At 30.8% G+C, this 15,706-nt stretch overlaps 1 long non-coding RNA gene across 1 annotated transcript; it reads right to left on the bottom strand.

Moving 5' to 3' along the window:
* Positions 1–1,465: 1,465 nt before the first annotated feature.
* On the bottom strand, positions 1,466–8,451 carry LOC100794847 (phytochromobilin:ferredoxin oxidoreductase, chloroplastic-like). Its single transcript, XR_417825.4, has 9 exons — positions 8,161–8,451; positions 6,831–6,947; positions 6,197–6,291; positions 4,450–4,543; positions 4,000–4,130; positions 3,334–3,438; positions 2,810–2,860; positions 2,562–2,730; positions 1,466–1,963 (listed from the first exon to the last, which is right to left on the bottom strand). It is a non-coding gene; the product is annotated as a phytochromobilin:ferredoxin oxidoreductase, chloroplastic-like (long non-coding RNA).
* Positions 8,452–15,706: the final 7,255 nt, after the last annotated feature.

Here is a 15,706-nt window from a genome sequence, read left to right as displayed (position 1 = left end):
TTTCATCATAATTTCTGGGAATTAAAATTGATTTTAAGAGGTATCCAAACAATTTATTTAGATTTCAGTTGAAAAATCTTGAATTATATTTTGATAGAAACATCTATTTATTTTTAACTTAAACCATGATTTGGACATTTCCAAATTGCAATCACAACATGCTTTGTACAATAGTGACAAAAAAGTTAGGTTCACATGCACATCAGCGCTTATGTTATGATCAAAATCATATAGCGTAAGATTTGGTAAAGGTGTACTTCAACGAAAAAAAAGGAGACAGATGTTTTTACAATTATGTGATTTTTTTGATTAATTGCAAATTTTATCATTCAATTATTATTATCATTTTACAAATTTTATCAATCAATTTTTTTAAAAATTTTATCACTTAATTTTTTAATTTTCACATTTTACCACTCAAGTTATATTTTTTATACCACTTGAGTTTTTTTTTTTTTTTGCATTTATCTGTTATTTTGATAATAAAACAACCTCATTTTTAAAAAAAATGATAACCTTTTGTAGTGACACGTGAGTATCAGTAAAATGCATAAAAATTTTAAATCTTAAATGATAAAATAAAAAAAAATACTTTAAGAGTGTGTTTAGATAGAGAGTTTTAACTGATGAAAAAAAATTATTAGAGAATTTGAATTTATTTACTATAAAATTCATTGTTTGGATGTTATTTATGAAAAATTTAAATTTTTAGAATTTTAAAATAAACTTTTAAACAACTACAAATATGAAATTTTAATTTCCTAATAAAATGTAAGAAATAAAAATTCTCTTCTTGATAGAAGAATCTTCATTCAGGTATTTCCTCTATAAGCTTCATCATTCCTTCCACCTGAAAGTTTCGAAAATTTCGTTCTTGAACGCGTGACTCTTCTCTCACGCCAATGATCCTCTTCTTAAAGAAACATCGTCTGAACTCACGGAGCGTCGATCAGGGGAGCAACCGTGGAGGTGCTTACCGACGTGGAGGGCCTGAGCCATGTCTTGCATCGTTGATTGAATGTTATGGTTGAGTGAGTGTGGTGGTGTATGTCACCATGTCCCAGTTCTCCTGCGACTTCTTATACCGCATCAATATTCTTCTTTTTGGAAGCACACCAATCATATTTTCTCTTCTCTTTGCATTCATTTTCTTTTCTTTCACCCTCACAATTTTAATTTTTTTATTCAAACACAAAATTTTGAAAATAAAAGAATTTCAATTGAAGTATTTAAAATTGTTAGAATTTAAAATTTCTCAGAATTGAAAATTCTCTCACCTAAACACACCCTAAAGTAAAATTTGTAAAATAATGAAAATTATGGTTAGACATGCTATTAATCCTTTTTTTTATGTATAAATTGTTCTAGTAAACCAAAAATTAAGAATCAACGTTAAAGATAATTTATGAACTACCTTTCCCATAATCTAGGCTTGAGGTTGAAACTTAAGTAAATGAGACAGGTGGATCAACTCGAAATTCACAACTTCCAAAATACCCAAATTACAAAGAGACCCAATTTAGCCAGCATGCCGAATACATAGCCCAATCGTATCCAACAAATTCTTGATTTAACCCAAAAACTGAATCGAGTGACAATTTTTGGGTTATACAAATAAATCTAAACTGCATGGTAAAGTACTACATTTAAATTTCTAGGACTTGAAGCTAATCGGACATAGCTACAGTTATATAACTAGAATCTTTCAATACGAATGTACAAACACGTACAGCCATAGGTGCTGAGCCTGAGATTTGTTACAGAAATTTTTTTCCATGCAAAAATTTGTGTCGACGTAGCATATGTATTACAAGCATCTTATAGCATAACTTGTCTACAAAAATTGCAGCGGTCTTTTGTACGCTTGCAGAACCGCTATAGCCGAAATTTTAACCAGTGGCATGCCTATTAAAAGTTTGACTGCAAACGTGTGCACAAGCTTCTACAGTATACAGTCATTCACCTAAAATATTCCAAAGATCAAATGTCAGCACCGCGGTAAGTATGCCTTGGCCTTCAGGCTACACATCAACGTCAATCCAGCTGAAGGATCCTTAAAAATTATAAACTAAGGATGCATTAAAATAAAAAATTTCATTAAGCACTTATTTAATAAACTCTTACCAAATAAAAATCTGTTCATAAAATTAACAGAATTACTGAGAAGTTAAAAAAAAAACTTATTTTAACAAGTTTATCTGTAAATCTTATTAAAATAAATTGAAAACAAAAACTTATAAAAGTTGTGAACTACTTTCTCACAAGTCTATTTTTTTTTTCAAGCACCCCACAGATAACATTATAATTCTGAAGATTGCTTGTGCTATATATAGTATGCTTGTAAGTGCTTGCTTCAACAAAAGTATTTGAAACTTGCTAAAAGATACAACTATTTCATTACTGAAATCATCTCATTCTTAATCATGAAAAATAGAATCCAAGCCCTAATGTCTGTCGTATCTCAAATCAAACTGCCAGTTAAGCAACTTAAAGTAATAAGCGAACATATACATGCAAAATGCCATAGATAAATATGCAGAACCAATTTGAAAATCTGTTACCAATAAATTCTCCTCTAGCATTCCAAGGGCGATTTTCAAAGGACTTCCCAATAATATTGCCTTTTTTATTTAGATTTCCCTCTTGACAGCAGTACTGTGGAAAATAATCATTGAATGTTTTGCTTCCAAGTTCATCGACTCCATTAAAGAGAAAGCTTCTCAACATATCCTAGTATAAAACAGGAAGTGAGGATGTGTAGTACTAGGTTGTAGAGGAATTAAATAAATCGACCACAAATTTGGCCTACCTTGGCAAGTGTGTCACCAATCAGCTTCTTCAAAACACCTCGTCCTGGATCCTACTTTCAAGTATGTCCATGAACCAGGTCCATTAAAAGGTAAAACTGAATTAGAAATAGATTATGGAGAAGCCTTTTCATTTTTCCTTATTTTCTTTACCTAAAAGTGTTTTTGGATAAGTTTATCCAGACAGGCCCTATATATTCTATATAGTTTGAAGTTCAAAACTTTATTCCAAACTTATTTGACAATTTTATTGTTGAGATTTGAATGCAGAAAATAGCTTTCTACATCGCTCTAGAAACAATAAGTTAGGTAGCTTTTTTGAAGACATCAAATTCAGCATAACCATCTTTGTTAATATTATCATCTAAATTATCTTCAACCGATGCTAGCTAAATGAGTGAAGATCCTGGGTGAATTAAAAAATCCTAAACCAATTATACCAGGGACAAATATAAGTTTGCTTATGGCTAGATCACCAATCATATTTATGATTGGCTGCCAGAAAATTTTAGCAACTGTGAACTACCTTTTCAGCTCTCCATGTCAGATATCTATGTTGTGCTTCGAGATTGTGGAAAATCTGAGATTCATCTGTCTCTTTAACTGCTTTGCATATCAATTCCAACCATACCTGCCAGGGTAACAGTTATCAAGATAAAAAAAAAATTACACATGTACAAGGTCAGTTTTATTAAAGTAGACTAAATATATTATACTCCCTCCGTTCCTATATATAAAACCATTTTCAGAAAATTCTTGTATCTTTTTATAAGACCATTTTCTACTTGTCTCTTGTATAAATTATTTTTTCCTAAAATACCTTAACTAACTACAAACTTTTTAGCAAAAAAAAATAAAAATGCGGGAAATTAATAAGATAAACTCTTTCTCATATTATGATTGGAGAAGATGAGTAGCCACAAGTTACATAATCATTATTCTATCTCCAAAAAATTAATTAATTAGGGAAGAAGAAATTAAGTGGAAAGGGAGAGATGATTAATTTAAAAAATATTAAGGGAAATTTTGAAAATAGTATAATTATTGACAAATTTAATGGCACAAACTACATTAATCAATTTTATTAAAGAGTGTGAATTAGTTGAAAGGTCTTATATATAGGAATGGAGAGAGTATTTGGCAAAATATGAATAGTCATTCAAGAAGTTGACCATGATGCTGGGGTTATTACCTTGTAATATTCCCTAAATGCGGAATACAAAATATCATATTTTTGTGGGTTTGAGGTAAACTTTGTCCAGATGACAATTGGCGAAAAAAATTTTATGGACTCACTTGTGGCTTCCCTCCCCATGGAAAAAGCTGCATAAAGTCTGTGTTAAGTCAACACACTAGGTCCTTTAAGAAAAAAATTCTATAATTTACAGAAAAACAGAGATGCATCCATGATGAGGACTTTAATGAATCAATACTAAATGGAAAAGTAAAACATATAGAGTTCGTATTAAAAGTATATCCAGTTTTAGAACAATGCATCATTCATGTGGCTAATCATGTCAATAAGTAGCTGTTATTAACAAAACTTTGCACATTGTTATGCAGTCGAGTGATTAACTGTTTCTAAACTGAAAATACTTCTACCAATAATTCTTATAATTTTCGCTAAAATATTTGCAGTTACCTCAGCATATTTAAGGCCAAGAGGAATTAAGCTTTTAAAGTACTTCTCCTTGTACTCATACTGATTGATGATATCATGCACAGGGTTAAGGTCCCTGACATAATTAATTCAAGGTTAGTGCTCTGCATTACATACAGTAATTTGTTCTTAAAAAATGTTTGAAGCTATCAATAGAACAGTGGGGGAAAACTTTTGCACATTACCAGCAATGTCAGTGAACAAATATTAGATTTCTAAAACGTTTAAGGTGTAAACACTATTGGGGAGAAATGAGAACTACAGACTGTCACATAGATTTGCTTTAGGCTTTATTTCTAGGTAAAGCATGGTATTTTTCATTATGTTATTTTGGCCAAGTATCAACTCCCGAGTACCATTATATAAAGTACATGCACTGACAATATGACTAAAAACAATTAAATAGAGGGATAAGTAATGCAACCTAAGAAGGCTAACAATAGATTATCTAAAAGGATGACACTATAATATTCTTCCACAGCTGAGTAGGTGGAAAATTTTAGTAGACATACAGCACACACATTAGATCCTTGAGTTTGTATTTACTGATGAAGGCACATTTTTTTTTCTCATTTATTATAACAGTGTCACCAAATAGTTTTTTCTGAGATTGGATGAAGAGGAGTCAATACCAATCTTCTTCCAAAAGCCTACAAACTCAAATTAAAGCATACATCAACTTCAGATCTATTTTTTTATTGTAAAGCTATAATACATAAGAAAATGAAAAGCAATGGCCAACAAGGACATTTTTGGTACATACAACGTAATTTCAAGAAGTCAATCAAAGATGCTTTCAATGCTAAAATCTCCTTTACATAGAATATGACATATGATATCTTAAGATGACAAATATAGCAAAATTTACTGAACTATGGTTTCAAGACCACATTTTAAAGAGAATGAAATAGCTGATTAGGGCTATACTTCATCTTTTTCAAGGTTCATAGGAAAACCAAAGGGTTGGAGTAAAACAACTACTATTTCTCTTGCTTAAACTAACATTGAGATCTAGGACATCTGCTCCTAAAATGATAACTTCACTCTTTCCCTCAAGCTCCGTTTGGTTCATCGTGTGGACAATTCCTCCACAATCAATCTTCTTGTCTGGAAATGCATGCTTTTATTCAACGAGGAATATACCATTTTTTTTTTTGGAAGGACGAGGAATATACCATAAAAGATACATGAACCTATTTTACAAAAGAATGAAACATCCTCTTCAAGTGATTATGCAAGTAAATTTACACCTAATGAAATATGGTATTTTCTTTTACCAAGTACAATAAAATACCTGTTGCTGAGACTAGTTGATACTTGATAACCTATTTTGGTGAGTATTACTAGGCAATGAAACATATGCATTTACCACACCCAAATGAAGACATAAAAGTTCTCTGTTGTGTGAACCTCTTGAAAGTATATATTCACATAGATCAGAGGCTGGCTTATTTTTTTAGATTTAAAACTGGATGATTCCCACTTTGATTTGCAAAGCAACCCAAGATAGGTTTTCATTATTAATGGTAAATTCTTTTTGGATGGGAAAATATTGCATTCCCATGCATAAATTTCCATAAGCTGAAATGCAGCTTAGGAATAAGTTTAAAAATTGCAAACATAGTCCAAATTGCTAGACTTTTCCACAACTAAAAGTAAAATATGAGTAGAACATCCTTTATACATTTATATAAGTGGATTGCAACAGCGGAAGAAGATGATAACTTACAACACAATAATGTTTGTTTTAGCAGAGGTGAAAAAGTTAGCACAAAATATGGGGACATCATATTCTGCTTTTGGAAAGACAGTAAAATCCAAAACCTGCACAAGAAGTCGAAGACAAAAAAGAGAGGCAGTAAGCATATTGTAAAATAACCTTTCCACAGACATGACACAAAAGACAGCAGAACCTTTCAGCAATGACACGTCAATTTTTTTCTTGTGTTGTTGAAATAGAATTGCAAAACATAAAACATTAGGAAAATGGAAACTGAGAAATCACATAAGCTAATCCTAAGAGAATTTCTAAGATACTCTAAAATATTCCAAGATATAATATTGATGTTATGAGATATTCTGACAAGTGTTATACCTCATGGGGATCAGAGATTGCATATTGAAGCAGATACAACAGGATGCTTACTAATTCTGTTAACATGCATTGTTTTAGATGAAAGATCCTTTATTGGTAAAGGAAAAAGAAAACTGAGATTGGCAGAAATAAATACAAAGTCAAATTTTGAAATTGTTATTGCTGTAATAAAATACAAGGTACTACACAAAGGCATATTTTGTTAAGACAGTAGTAGATACCAACCATATATCAATTTGATAATTGATAGGCATTAAAAAAAAACCACCTGCATTGTTTCTGTCTGAATGATCAAACTTCGTAGAAGCCTAATTTTTGCAGCTTCAAATGATAGCATACTAAAACTTCCTTTAACATCCTTGGAATTCATGAAACTGAACTTTTCCTAGCAAGACAGCACACAAAAATGTAGATTGAAGATCTATGCACACAAGTAATGGTGGAGAGCAAATTAAACAAACAAAGCAGAGGAGTCGGGAACAACAAGGGACCGAAATTCACAACTAAGAATCTGCAAAGCAATTATGTGTTCAATAAAACTAAATTTAAAATAATACTATAACAAAATATAAACGAAATACAAAGTTGAATAACTCAATAACAAGAAAAAAAAGAAGTTAACAGCTTATTAATTGAAGAGCTAGTTCTATCCTGAGAAGCTGAAACTTGGTGATTGGAACAGTACACCACATCCTCAACAGGGCAACACAAAAATATAAAAGGACAAGATATGACACTTAGTCATAATAAAACTCTTTTTCATCTCATTTTTTTCTTCCATAATAAATGGAAGATGTTTATTAAACATTGACCAAACCAAAATGATTGTTTACTTCATTTATATTTATTAAACACTGTCATCCAATGTATGGTAATAATCTCTTGGTTTTGAGCACTAACCCAGAGAACTTGTTTTGTAGAGAAGTTCAATCAATTTCTTTTTCTCTTCTTACTCAGGGTCGGCCAAAGGGTAAGTCTACTATAGTTATAGTTTTAGGCCTACCAATAAAAAATTATTAGTTATTAGTTTTTATAAAGCAAAAAGGTCACATATGTTGGCAAAAAGACCTAACATATAACTCTTTCATCTAAAAAAGAAAAAAAGTATTTTATCAAAATTTGCCTCGATTATGTACAGATGCATCAGTAAGGTAAGGTAGCATTTGGTATATGGACAAAACAGAATGAAATGTTGCATTTCGTTCAGTTCTCCTTGATTTCACCCATTCTATAGAACCCCAATGTGCATTTGTTTCAACTTTAAGTCCTGTTGTATTTTTAAAATGAAACATAAAAGGAAAATTCACATACTATGTTTTTGTCCGTTTCAGCTGACACACATACCAAACACTGCCTAAATTTGGTTTGAAGAATTCTGCAAATTAAGTTTTAAAAAACTACAAAGCGGAAATTTCACATTGGCTTGGGTTTCAATATCAACAAACGAGTGATTACAAAAGTTCTAAACCAGAATGGAACTGACTAACCCTAATCAACCATTCCAGGTCCAACACATACAGGAAAATGGCCATAATTAAGAAAGAGAGAGAGAGAGAGAGAGAGAGAGAGAGAGAGAGAGAGAAAGGAATAAGAGAAACCTGTAAAGGCGAAGGGATCAAGTGAGTGTGGCGTTTGGTTTCATCCAATGCAAACTCAACAAACTTTTGATAAGATACTGAACAACTTGGTATGCAATTACTCCTCCTCAAGGCACGAGTAGAAGTGGCTATCGCTGTTAACGGAGGAAGAAGCGCACGTTGCAAACAAAAGCATGATGAAGAGGAGGAACTGCTAATTCTAAATCCCATTTATGTTAAGCAGCTTCTTCTGCACTCAATCACTACTACTAGTTCTAAATCCCTCAACTCACTCATCCAAGCCAACCACACGTGCTCAGCCATCTTAGGATGCTTTGGATTTCTGGACTGTGTGGTCCACCCAACAGCCTGTGGGCCTCATCATTTGGCCCAAATGCAGATGTCCAAAGTCCAAATTACCCTCCTGTCTCACTCTCGTCTCTCATACACTATTCAATAGCCTTTGACTTTTCAAATTCAATTACCAATGAATAAAATCAAACTAATTGCCAATGATTATTAATTTAAAAGTCAAATATCATTTTTCTTTTTCATGTATTTATTAATTTTACTAATGATTAATATTTATTTAAAAAATATAATTAATCAATTTTAACAGGATATCTCCTAACCACATTCATTTAACCATACTTTTACAAGCTAGTTTGATTGATTTCACGTTTTAAATGTAATATTTTAAGTCTCCAATGTCAAAAGTTAACAATTATAACTTTTACAATCTAAATATAATTTCTTTCGTCTTAACCAAATTCCAAACACGCACTACTAGTTGCTTCTTGGATGTACATCCAAATTGTGTGAATAAAAATCCAAACACACAACTAACTAATCTCAATCTTCCTACTACATCCTGTGGTTTCAATTAGTTAATAATGGCCAATGAGTGTGGTTAGTGAGCGTGCTGTGTGTGCGGAGCCAGAATCAGAGGAAGAAAAATACTAACATTTTTATTTGATTCTAACATTAGTTCCCTCTTTATCATTATATGATTATAAATTATCAAGTTTGTTGGTTGCCTTGAATAGAGAAAACACTTACAATCAAAGGTGTAGAAATTGGCACCACAGATATAGCAAGCAAGAATCAAAACAACTCAGTTTTGAGGGACGGAGAGAAAGAGAGAAATTACCAAGAATTTTAGTTGTTGAGCTAACATAAGTGTAATTAGGGGTAACATAAGCATAAAAGTTTTGGTTAAAATTTGCTAAAAAGTGAATAAGTTTAAGATAAAATTTACTAAAAAGTAAAAAATTAAAAATAAAAAATGAAATTATTTTAGTATGTCACATCAACTCAACGACAAAAAATAAAATTTATAATATTTTAATAGTTAAAAATAAAATACTTTAAATTAATTTATTAGAATAAAGTTGACGAAAAAAACAAAAAAAAACTAACAATAAAAATTGCAATTCGTCAAATAAATTATAACTGATTTTAGACCTAAGAAAAATTAAGAAACTCTCCTCTTACCTTGATAGGTTTCGGACTAACGTGACAAAGTTCCAAAATCACATGCTCAAGTTCTTGCGTTGCAAATTACACTCTTCTTTCTTCCTATTGACTCAAATTAATTATACCTATTTTTTACATTATTCAATAACATTTCATTGAGTACTTTCAACTCAAAACTTATAATTGAATTAAAAATATATATCATATAGATCAAACCGAAATTATTTGATCTTTTTGATGCACATCAAAATTAACCTAATACAAATTTTAAAAATAAATGAAAATAAGAACTATTCTTTGTATTGTTGTCCAAACTTTTACAAAATTAGACATAAATAACTCAAGTAAATCTCCTCTTAGTTGGTAATTTCCTAGCATATATCAGCCCCCCCCCCCCCAACACAATTTTTATTCATATAATAATGTCCTGGCACTGCCCCTTCTGTTGGTGCAGTTTTTATTCACACAAACACAGCTTTTTGTCCACTGTCCATCAGCTTGAATGATTAGGGCTTAAAGTTAAAACTGCCATAAACTAGTACATACAGTGGTATGTAATAAGCTGCAATGCGCGCAAAACAACTCTGCCTCTCTTTTTGGACAGCCTGGGAGTTGAATGCTTATCCAGTTCAAATTTAACCGTGGGACAATGTAACACTAATGAATTAATAATTTGATGGTTAACAAAGTTTAATTTTGGATCCACTAATAGTACTTCTTCCCTTGTGCATGTTATGACTTGTTGGCATCCTCTGAGCCACATAGTTATTTGTTTTTATGCTTAAAATCACTGTTTTAAAGATGCCTTGTTTTGTCAGAGCTTTTCACTACTCACGTACCCAAGATTTGTGATAGATAGCAGGCTAGGAATTTAGTGTCCAGATTGAGGAAGTTTCTTCCCTCCCCTTGATCATAGGGAATGAATAATGAAAAATTAATAAATCAGTCCTCAATCCCATGCAAAAGCAAAGACACAAGAAGAAAAACACAACCTATTTAGCTAAATTTTCAAAATAAAGATCAGATTCCACAGTTACCCACTTCTAGCTAAGAGAGTAGTTAGGAGATAGCGTTGATTTAGAACCCTGGCTGTCATTGCATTGTTTGCTTTCCCCCTCGTCTTTCTGTTTACCTTTTACTTGCTTGTTTGTTTGTTCTGTGGATGTTGTTTAAAGCTTTTATCACTAGATACTTGTGCTAATCGCGAGATCACAAATCATTATTATGCTATAATATCTTTTCTCTAACACTAATTAATTGTAACCTAGTATAATATTGATACACCATTAATAACCACAAAATACTTTATTCTTTTAGACAAAAGAAAAAAAAAGAAGAGAGTAATACATAAGGAGAGATACCCAATTGGACGTACTTTTGAGCAAAATAGGCATGATATCCGGTGGCGATCTTTGCTTTTGTCTTTTTTTACCAAATTAGTGTATTTTGTTTTTAAAATTATTACTAAACAAGTGTAGTTTTTAAACATTTACCCACATAACATAAGTAAGTCGCTCTTCATGAATATGGTTTCCTTTGAACTTTTTATGCAATTTTTTTTACAGTCTATAATAGTAATGTCTGGTAATTTTGGACAGTCATAAATGTTTTTGGCATTTGGTTAAAAATTAATAAATAATATAAGCAAGACTTACCCATATTGATTTTTTTTAAATGAACTACACTATAGTAATTTTAAAAGTAAACTGCTCTAGTTTGATAGAAATCCTGCTATTTTCGAGCGAATTTGAAAACTTAAACGTGTATTGTTTCTATATGTTTGTTTAATTGAAAAATGAAAAAAAAAACTTGGGAGAGAAGTGGAATTAGAATGAGATTCTTTTTCGTTTATCAAACCTCTAAATTATAATTTAATTGAAATAAATTATCAAATTATTGGTTGACATATAATAGGAAATTATTGGCTTTTATAATAATTAATTCTTTAATCTCTCCTTATTGAACTCTTCTAATTATAGGAATAATCAAAGGTGAACTACAATTGAGGTATACTTCATTTTTAACCAAACAAGCGCGCGATCGGGAAAAAAGAAGATGTGAATACACCATTTTGACCTTTTCTTTATATTTTAAGCATCACATGACTATTCTTTATAGCCATTAAAATATTTTTATGATTTATGTATTAAATGTTCATCTTAACTAATGTTTTAGTTAGCCAGTATATATGTTACATGATCTATCTACAATAATAACTTTGAGGATCGATCAGAAAGTCCTAAACGATAGAGAAAACAAGAAACGAATACAGGAGAAAGGTAAGTGAAAAGATGAGATTGTATAATCACATTAACAGTGGACCACAGTTCACAGATGATTGGCTCTATAATTGAACTCTGTTCTATGTTGACGTATGGTCATGACAATGGTAGAATCTCTGATCATATACTAGCTAGTTGACCAATTAGTATGTGGGCACAACCTTACAAGAACAAAGTACAAAGGATAGTTGTTGGGGAAGAAAAGAAAAAAAAATATTGGTGAAAATATTTTTGGTTGCAAACTTTACGGCCATCTCCTTGTAGTTTTGCAGTTATCGAGTTGCTAAGAGCAAGAATAGGGAACAGTGCTTTCCCTGGAGTGTGTCCAACGAACAAGTCCAACCTAATAAAAACAACCCCTTATGACACACTCTCTAATATTGCAGCACTGAGTGAGTGGGGTCTAGTCTCTCTCCACAGAAGCCCAATTAATAAATCAAATGTCAATTTCAAGCCCCCCTAACTAAATGATATTATATCTTATGCTTTCTGTCTCAAAGGACTTGGGGCTTTGCTTTTCTTTGTGGGAGAAAACCCAACCCCGTGAGACATTTCAAATAGTCATTGCCTCACCATAACCTTTTTTCTTTCCTTCCTTCCTTCTTTCTTTCTTTGTTGCTATTCAAATTCTACATCAAGTGCAAAAACATAAAATTACTGTAGCGTGACTTTTCTATTCGTGTGCCTCACAATGGAAGGAAATTACTTTAGGCACTGCTTTGCTGGAACATGATTCATCCTCCTTTCCTTTCCATTTATTTACTCAAACCATTCACCAGCAAAAAATTTCTTTCTGGTTCTGCTTGCTCCAGTGCGTTCTCTTTTTGTTTCTGAATTGCACTGTTTTGGTGTTCAAATGCCAACTCGATTGGAACGGAAAATACAAGTTCATCTTATTGTCTTCAAGTTAATAGAGCATCTTTCTTAATTTCCTGATCTAAGCAAATTATATTATTTGCATCGATCACCATTATATTTGTTCAAGTTAATTATCAATATTAATTAAGATGTATATTCTATCAAATAATTAATTAAGAAACGCAGTTCATCATGCCAAATACAAAGATATCCTCGTTTTGCGTTGCATATATATATATATATATATATTAAGATTTGAATTTTATAATAAGTTTAATAAAAAAAGAACCGAAATTATGGCATTGCTATTAAGAAAATTATGCATTTTAATTCTATATCATGAGAATGAAACATTAGCAAGAAATAAGACTAAAGCAGACCAACCAACATGTGCCAACATATGTATGTGATAATCTTATCCTTTAAATATTTATAATCATGCATTTGATTCTTGACATGGGTATGAAAAAATATAAGTTTAAATATATTTTTTGTTTTTGGAATTTAATATTTTTTTATTTTCATTCTTATAATTTTTTTGTTTTACTATTCAGAATGCTATTTAAAACACTTTAAGAATAAAAAATAAAATAAACACATTTTCTGAAGACTAAAACGAAAAGAAAATTATAAAGATAAAAATAAATAAAAAATATTAAATTGGAAGAAAGAAAAATATATTTAAGTAAAAAATATATATTAAAAGAACTTAATTTCTTAAATAGATTTAAGTATTTTGATACTTGAGCTTCGGACTAGGGTACCTGATTCATAAAAAAAAAAAAAAACATAACATACTATATTTATATTTTTAAATTACATCAGTGCATCAGCTGTATGTTTGTTTTTATAATTAAATGAAACATTTGGTAGAATCAGGCCAAGGTATAAGTCAAATCAAAAAGATAATTTAACCAAATCTTGAAAACTGATGGAATCCAAAGTTTTGCTTGGAGCGTAGGAAAGGGAAACAATGTTACAAAATTATACAGAGGTCTGATCATAGACATAGAGGTCAACTCTTGCTTGATATGGTACCTAGTTAGTAGTAATGCATCGCGTGAATGTAGAGTTTTCAACCTTTATCAGCGTATATATATATATATATATATATATATATATATATATTAGGTGAATAGCTATTAATGTATAGTGATATGATATACATGCATTACAGTATGTCTTGTCCAACTTTACAGTGGTATATATGCAAATAATAGTCAACATTAATGATATTTGTATATTATTTTTTTATTATATTTTCAACTAATAAAGAAAAATAAAATATTTTTTTACCACATTCAACACATTAATAATATAAAATAATTTTATAGTTATTTTATAATAAGTTATCATGATAAATTTATTAATTTTTTATATTAATTACTTAATTTAGAAATCATACATAATATAAGTCTAAGAACAACTTATTTTTTACTAATAATATTTTAATTTTGGATGAGTGTTTGTAAAATAGATTTTAATTAAAATTGATTTTCAAGTAAATTAATTTATATTTAGATGCTTTTAAACTAAAAAAAATTGCTATAAAAATTAATATAAAGTTTTTAACTAAAAAAAAACTATTTCCTATCACTTTTAGTGCACGTTAGTGAAGTTCCACCTAGAAGGAAATTGCAAATTATAACTTCTACCTCGTTTATTTATATTTGATACAATTTTATTAGATAACATGCATACATAAATATAACTACATTGTTTAAGACTTTCTAACGCGGGTCAACCAGACGCTATAAATTATAATTTTTAAGTGTGTATTTGTGATAACATTGGATATAACGCAATGCGGAAGCAATTTAGATATTACTTTGGCTTTTTTTGTCCTCAGAATGCTAAATTTTTCATTTGATGTGGTTGCAAGGCCTAACCAAACATAGGATACGTCCTTATTATTCATTTATTTGTATATGACACAATTTCATTAGATATGCATGCATAATGGGTAACCAAACACATTCTTAGTTAAACCAGGATTTTAATTAAAGCAAAAATAGTTTTATCTAACAATTAATATACAAACATTTATATTTTTACAAAATTAAGTTTAACGGAATTGAAGATCAATGCTTTTCTACTATGAAATGGAAGACACTCAATAATAAGATACGCCAACCAACTTATTCAAGTGGGAGGCTTCTGGTTTATAGGTGCCCAATTTTTAGACTTGTAGGCTGAACTAATAGATCAATTTTTGGTGATGAAACAGGCATGCATGGCATGACCCCATAGAAAGGAAGGAAGCCTCAAATTCACACTTGAGTACTTGACTTTAATCTCTTCATACTACTTTATTTTGAAAAATGAAAAAATGGTCCAAAGTCTCTCGTCCAGAAAAAAACACAAAACGTCTGCATAGACTGGGTGACAATTCATGCAACAGCACGACGAAGCATATATAGAAAAATTCAAAGTTAGCGAACTCAGTTTCTTCTCTCTCTGATCCGTAACGGTCCTCAATTGATACAAGGTATTGAAAAAAGAATGCAAACAACAACAAACACCAAATCTGCTCACCCCGAAACCTATATAGAAAAGCAACAAGAGGAAAAAAGCACCGCATTGGTTCCAGTTCTTTGGTTTGGACCTTTCTTTTGGCCCCTTCTCTCCCCTCGATACACACAATTAACCTTCTCTCTCTACATGCACAACAAGTCCAACCACAACAACAAACAACAATCCAACGTAGTAACAAATGTAAACGGTCTCTCCCTTCACAAGTTCACGTTTATTCATTAATTCTTTCCCCAAAGTCAAAATATACTTCTCTTTTCACAGTTAACCCCACCCCACACGTACACCTATGCTCACTTTTTAAACACCTAATTGTATATTTATAATTTTTCCTTATCTCTCTTCTTCATATTACATCATTATATTTATGATATCTATTTTTTTCTCACACTAGCTAGGTGTATAATAGGATATCCATG

This window comes from Glycine max, chromosome 14 (genome assembly GCF_000004515.6).
Source record: "Glycine max cultivar Williams 82 chromosome 14, Glycine_max_v4.0, whole genome shotgun sequence".
NCBI lineage: Eukaryota > Viridiplantae > Streptophyta > Magnoliopsida > Fabales > Fabaceae > Glycine > Glycine max.
This window is presented reverse-complemented; position numbering and strand designations above follow the sequence as displayed.